The sequence below is a fragment of the Peromyscus maniculatus genome, chromosome 3 (assembly GCF_049852395.1).
Source record: "Peromyscus maniculatus bairdii isolate BWxNUB_F1_BW_parent chromosome 3, HU_Pman_BW_mat_3.1, whole genome shotgun sequence".
NCBI lineage: Eukaryota > Metazoa > Chordata > Mammalia > Rodentia > Cricetidae > Peromyscus > Peromyscus maniculatus.
This window is the reverse complement of record NC_134854.1, coordinates 118,292,676-118,299,838: the sequence shown is the minus strand read 5'-3', so window position 1 is coordinate 118,299,838 and position 7,163 is coordinate 118,292,676. Positions and strand designations below refer to the sequence as shown.

The 7,163-nt window shown below is 39.4% G+C and overlaps 1 long non-coding RNA gene across 1 annotated transcript in view; it reads right to left on the bottom strand.

Moving 5' to 3' along the window:
- Positions 1–1,017: 1,017 nt before the first annotated feature.
- The window catches only part of LOC121828339 (uncharacterized), a 91,350-nt gene continuing 85,204 nt past the window's right edge, over positions 1,018–7,163 (bottom strand). Inside the window, exon 2 of the long non-coding RNA XR_013049612.1 lies at positions 1,018–1,387. This is a non-coding gene — a long non-coding RNA (uncharacterized LOC121828339). The remainder of the gene's footprint in view (positions 1,388–7,163) is intronic.

Sequence of the window (7,163 nt, the reverse complement as noted above, 5' to 3'; positions counted from 1 at the left end):
CTAGATACTCACAGGAGCTGCTATAGGAGATAATGAAGACATTAAGAAGAAGAAATACCCATATTGTGAATTGCAAGGCAAGAAAAGGTCCTTTCATTCATTCATCCATCAACCAACAAAAATATTGAGGGTCTACAGTGAAAGTAACAGGAGAGAAATGGGGTGGGAGGCTCCTACTTGGTAGACTAGGGAGTTAGGTACCACGAGACACATACAAATGAATTTTCATACCCAGTCACAAAGAAGCTTCAGGAATAGTAGAAATGGGAACGGGTAGTCAGGAGAGGCCTTAGTTAGCATGAATATGCCACACCAGTGTCCAGGACCCACACTGGTGCTCTTCTTCTGTATTCCCTTAGCTATTAGGAACATTTTCCTAAGGTTTTGTTTCAGGTGTGAGACTCTTTTAAAAGTTCAAGTCACTTAAATACTACTGTTATGAGAAGATGATAAAGTAATCTGTTCATCCTAGCATCCCCAGGAAACATTTATAGTTTTCAAAATGCACTTTAAATAAAAGAAAGCTTATCAATGTAATTTTTAACATCATTTATTTACAGATACACTTTTGCTGAAACTGTGCTTTTAAGTTCCACATAATCATCTCAGCCATGTTTCAAAAACCAAAAGCTCAAACCTTTAATATCTCTAGTGTTTGAAGTGTGAACATGTGTATGTATTCACACTGACATAGACACATGGAGAGACTAAGAAGCAAACAGACAGCATAACAATGTGGATCCAGAGAGATTATAGATTGCATTGTAGGTGTGCCCTCATGGACAATCACATCACCTCATTTATCTGTATGACTATTTTTACAGCCGTAACAATTCTGTATTATGTTAAGTTGTTGTTTGGAATCATAAACTGCTATGTAAAATTCCTAGGAGAAAACATGGCACATAAAAAGAAAGCCATGGTGTTACCAGTTTGTAGAGTCAAAGCATGAGCAATGGCAGCCATAACAAGCCAAACTTGGCCACCTGTACTTAAGAGACAAATTCAGTAGACAAGTTAGAATTAAAAGCAAAGAAAGATTTATTCAAGGGAACAAAGAGTCCAGAGACAGCCCCCAAGTCCATCTTCTGGGGTCTTGACATGAGGTTTAGGTTTAAATAGAGGACAAGAGGTCTGCATAACTAAACAGTCCTGGGTTAATCTGTGGTCCTGCCCATCAGGGATCCACTCCCCTTGTGCAAGTGGTCTGACAAACTGGCAAAACTGGGTACAGTCTCTTCCTGGAGACAAGCTCCTCCTCTGGCTGGTAACAGAATTCAGCCTTTTGTACCTTCAGCATGAAAATCCAATTCACTAGGGTCCATTGTCTCAGCAGTCTGTTGTCCAAAGTGAAAGATACAAGTGTCCCTTTAGAATATCTTCATTTCTGCAAGGATAACAATGATGACATGATAAAAATGGGATTATGACTATTGTATTTCCATACTATATATATATATATATATATATATATATATATATATATATATATATACTTACACACAAACACACACAGAAGGAGTTAGAAGGGGAGAGTAGGGGTGGAAATAATGTAACTATAGTACTAATGAAGTTATTTTTAAAAATTAAATTTAAAAAAAGAGTCAATAAGACAAGACAAACACACTGGCTCGTGCTTCCAATCCAGCACTTGGGAGTGCAGAAGGAGAGGACGTTCTGGGCCAGTTGGACTACATAGCAAGCTCCTGTCTCCAAAAACGGAAACCAAAACAAAACAAAAAGGAATGGACAAAAATACAAATCAAGAGTCTCTAGGAGTAATGATTGTATGGAAATCAATTGTGCATTTTGAGTCATTTTAACAGGCTAATCTAATAAGTGCATGTGGTTGACCTCTGGTGACCTAAGGTTCCTCATTTGCAAATCAGAAATCATTTTTCCCTCAAATACTTCTTCTAAAAGTTACATATATGTAATTTTTCTAATAGCTCCTAGAGCAGAGCAGACCATTGAAAGTGGCAGCTATGACTATGACTATACATGTTATAATTAGCCATATATGCTTATTGGTTCCAGGATGAGGACCAAATTGATCTTTGGTTCCAAAGTGCCCTGTGACAGAAAACTGAAAAAGTGGTACCTTTGCTCTCAGCATCCTTCTCAACCCTGGCACCTCACTGCCTCCTGTCTACACGGGTAGTTGTAAGACATCAAATCAGGTGTGGGAGAGCAGTGACCTGAAGGAGAGCTTGGGCCAGCTCAGGCTGGAGGGTGCTGCAGGCAGCTGCTTAAGGACATGAGAATTCAGGCATGAAGTGTGCTGCTCAGTTCACAGTGAATTAGGTCTTTGATTCTTTATATTTCTTCCTTAATCCCCATAGCTTTGATTTTAAGTAGCACTGGTTTGTGTGTAATTCTAACAAAGGCTTCTCTGAAAATCCAAAATACCTCTACTTGGTTATTATACAGCCCTCTTTTATGACCTTATTATATAGGAAGGTTTTGTTAAACAGATTTTTCTCTCTTGCAAATTAGTACAGAACATACTTTATTTTTGTGTGTCTCAGCAAGGTTTCTAAAATCCTTCCCACATCACAGTTCATTTAGACCAATTAGAATTCCATGAACAGAAGATAAACTACGTTATTAAAAAAAGGAGGCTGGGAATATGGAGTGGTACCAGTGCTCTGGGAAAGAGTTTGGCAGTTTCTTCAGAAAACTAAACATGCAACCCAGCAATTACACTCCTGGAGAAATTTGCCAGAGAAATGAAAATTTATGTTCCCCCAAATTCTTATGCGCAAACTTTCACAGCAACTTTATTTGCAAAAGCTGAAAACTAAAATCATCGCAGGTGTTCTTCCAGGGGGGGAATGATATAACGAATGTGGCACATCCATGCTGCAGAGTACATGCCACTGGATGGATCTTAGAAGGAAACGAAACTATTGACACTTCTGGGGATTATAGTGACAAAGCCAATCAATCCCCAGGGAGCTACACAGTGTTGATTCCATCTCTATAACGTGTTTGAAATGACAAAAATGGAGTGCACACTAGTAGATGTCAGGGGGTGAAACTAGGCAGGTTGATGAAATGATCATTTATTTTTAACACACAGAGGTCCCACAAACAAGTATAAACAAAAATCTGATTACATTGACTGAGCTTTATGATAGTCAATATGTTAATTATGCTAATTATTCTGTACATGGGTTTTTCTGTATCATTCCTCATAGCTGCATCTTGATCTATAATATCACACAGCAAGTAGTGTTTAACTTAAAAACAAACTAAATAAAGTCAGTAAGAAAAGAGGTGAACACTGAGTTTTAAAAGACATGTAAGCTAAAATGCTTTGTGTCAAAAAAAAACCCCAGACTAAGAAATGCATCATCAATGTAGGGGAAGGTGTATGTATTTATTGCATTGTCCTCATAGCTGTCTAAATTATATCCTGGAATGCTAAAACTCTCAGAATCTTTATTTTCTCTCTCCTTTACATCTGTGCTCCATCCATCAATAGATTTCAGAATCCAGAATTTTTCATCCTTTCCACTACCACCACAGGCTCTCAACTGATTTGTTCTAGCAGCCTTGTAAATGGTTTCCAACTCTCTCTGCTTCTCTATAGTCCATTTCAGCACAGCAACTAGGCAACACTTGAAAATCTATCAGATCATGGACTTGGCATTATGCCTCAGTGACTAAAAGCGCTTGCTACACAAACCTGGTGACCTGACTTCACTCCCTGGAACCCAGGGTGGAAGGATGGAACCAACTCTGGAAAGTTGTCCTCTGACTTCCATATGTGCACCATGGCATGCACACACACACACACACACACACACACACACACACACACACACACACACGCATCACGCGCGCACATGCATGCACACTCATAATAATAAAATTTAAAAATAAACTAATAAAACAATCACTGATTTAATTGGAGGCTAGTTCAAACCATGCTACATGAGGCTCCTCTTTCAGAACCCACCCATAGCCTCATACACTAATGAACACTGTCCTGATAGGCAAAACCCTCCCTGGCACTTTGTGGGTTCCACACGATCTGATTCCCATTTTATTCTTCTATCCTTCTCCTTTTCTCCCCTTTACTCCGCAGCTCGAACACCAATAGTCTCTTTACTTTTGCTCAAATACATGCCTCAGGGCCTTTGCACTCTCTATTCCATCTACCTTAAACAGCTTTCCACAAGACACCATACTCCACTCCCACACGTCTCTAGGTGTGCAGCTGAAGGCAACCTTTCCACAGGTTTGTGTACCTTTCCCTGCCCCTATTTCTTTCCTGAGGAACTCAACATCACTCACAAACTTCTTTTTAATCTATTATTTTAGTCTTATCATTACAGATTGTGTTTACCAGCACCAAAACTGTTGCCTAGCACATAGAACACACTCCATTTGTTGAAAACAAACCTACATGAATAAAAAACAAAACAAAGAGATAATGCAGTGTCACACTGGCAAACACTGGTTAGAGTTTTGATGCAGATTCCCTTCCTTCAAGTCTAAACCACAGACTTCCTATGCTCTGCCTGTTCATTTTAACAATGCATAACTCCATCACCAGATTATAAACGCCTACACGCTACCCACTGCTGCACTGGTTTGTTCAAATGGCTCCTCAGATGACTTCTTCATGAGATTAGGAGCTCAAGAGCTAAAGCTAGAATCTGGCTATTAGCAATTCTCTAGCATCACCTGAAAGTAACTCTATGGAACTAAGCACGTCCATCTTTGGCTGCCACAGGCTCTTCCATTGTTCTCCCTTTGACATTTTAAGAATACATTCTCATCTTACAGTGACTGTGTCTTCTCTTTCAGAGGGAATTAGAGCAGCATTCTGCTACTCCAAGTTTTCCAATGAAGTAATAGAAATAACCTTTCAACTTTACTTCACTAACATCCTCCAAGGTTGAATCTTATTACCAAAAAGATGTGAGTCCAAAACAAAAGTGACTTCTTGGGAAAACCCATCACAAGAAAGAGGCAATAGTCTGAAGCCTACGGGAACAAGGGTAAGCTTGTGTTAAATCTTGCTAGCTCTCTTGCCTTGCAGAATGACTGGAGCAGCCATATAAAGCAAATCAGGTTACCTTTTTCTCTCACTGCTTCCACCCTGAAATGTAACTCTGAGTTTAAAGTTCTTGAATGTTGCTTTATGTGAAGTCTTTGGAGACGACTTTGTGTATGGCAGATTTGGTATGTATGGCACTGAGTTTGAAGAAAATGGTGAGGGCAGTAAGAAAACCAGGGCAGGGGGTGGGGGGTTGAATTCTAAAGGAGACACTACTCTTAGGAAAGGAGTGCAAGCAGGAAGAGGCAAGCCACATTCTGAGCAAGATGATAAAATACACTCTGTGCTGGAGAGAAGAAGCCTGAAAACCAGGGACTTCATCTTCCTCCTGTAACATAGGAAAACTTCTTCCCCAAAGGGTAGGATACATTGCCCAAGGGCACAGAGTAAAGCCAGGACCACTCCACAGTAGCATTATACCAATGATGAGTCTAATGTCCATGGCGGTGCTCAAAGGTCATTAGAAATCACCATTCCAACTTCACATCACCATCCCTTTGAAAGCACTGTTTATACTACTCAGATGGAGGCTCATCCCCCCCTATGGAAAGTCATAACTCCACTGCCCATTTTCTTTCTTAACTTGCTGTCTCCTTGTTTGCTTTAATTGTAGGAGGAAGGCTTTTCTGACAAAATGTTGAGGGTACAATGCAGGATGGTCAAGTACAAGTGCATTGTGACAGCAGTGCTGCCTAACTTTCTACCTCTCCACTAGCAATTCTCTAGTTCCTCTTCCAGACAGCTGCCAGTCTACTCCCTGCTTCCATGAGTTTGACTATTGTATGTGCTTCACACTATTTGAATCATATAGCATGCTTCCTTCTGATACTGGCTTGGGATAGTGCCCTTAGGGTTCATCCATGGTGTCATATAGACATATGATAGGATTTCCCTCCCTTTCTTTGGCCCTACATAGCCAGGATTTTCCATTTTGTAGAAGAATTTCTAAATTGTGGATTTTCTAGAAGCTGATAAGACCAGATAGTACGTGTAGTCTCCTCCAATAGGCTGAGAAGTAATGGGCTTCTTAATGAGTATTTCTTTACAGATTCCATTTTTAAGTTAGCATTACATGGTGACTTTCATTATGGCATTTCAATATGTAGGTGTCATACTTTATTCTTATTTATTCCTACTCCCCACCTCTCTCGAGTCCTTTTCCTCCATGGAAGAGCTCCCATGTCTATGTTCACATCACATGGCTTCATTACTCTTTTTCTCTCTATCTCCCTTAGGATTTCTTTCTCCCCTCCTGTAGCTCCCTTTCTACTTTCAAAAGATTTCATTTTTAAGCTAAAAGAGATCCCATTCTATGTATTCTCAACATTTCAGTCCTCCCTCTGTCAATGGGCAATCAGGTTGCTTCTGAGATGACTCTTGTCAGTACTACTGCAAGAACTATGGAAGTGTCAGGTTTCCCCCACATACTGATTCCACTTGCTTTACAGGCCTGTGAGGAAGTGGGATTGCCGGGTCATATGTCAATTCTGCCTTTAATATTTTAAGTGCTTCTATACTGCTTTCCATAACAGCTTCATCATTTCATATTTCCACCAAGAGATATCCAAACCAATATATGTACAAGTGCAACAGAATAATGTAGGTAACATGAAAGAGCAAAGCAATATGACTCCTACAAAAAAAAAAAAATCATGACTCATCAACTCCTGTACTCATCGATACTGAAATAGAGCAAATTCCAGGTGAAGATTCTAAACATTTTCTGGTAAAAATGACCAGTGACCTGAAAAGGAATATAATCAAGACATAAATTCAATCCAGAGTCTGGAGAAGGAAGCCATCATCACAGAGGACAAAACAAAATGAATGACAAAATCAGCAGTGAGTATAAAAAATAAACAACACTGAAAAAAATCAGCATGGTAACTGAAATTCTGAAGAAAAGTTTAAATATTACAAATAAGAAACTAAAGGAGTCATATAAAAAAACAGTGAAAATCATAATCAATAGACTCAACAAAGCAGAAAAAATAAAGGGACGGTGGATAAAGTTGATGAAATACTGCATTCAAATATCAATTAGGAAAAGAATGAGCATGACCACAATTCCCAACAACTTTGGGATATGCTC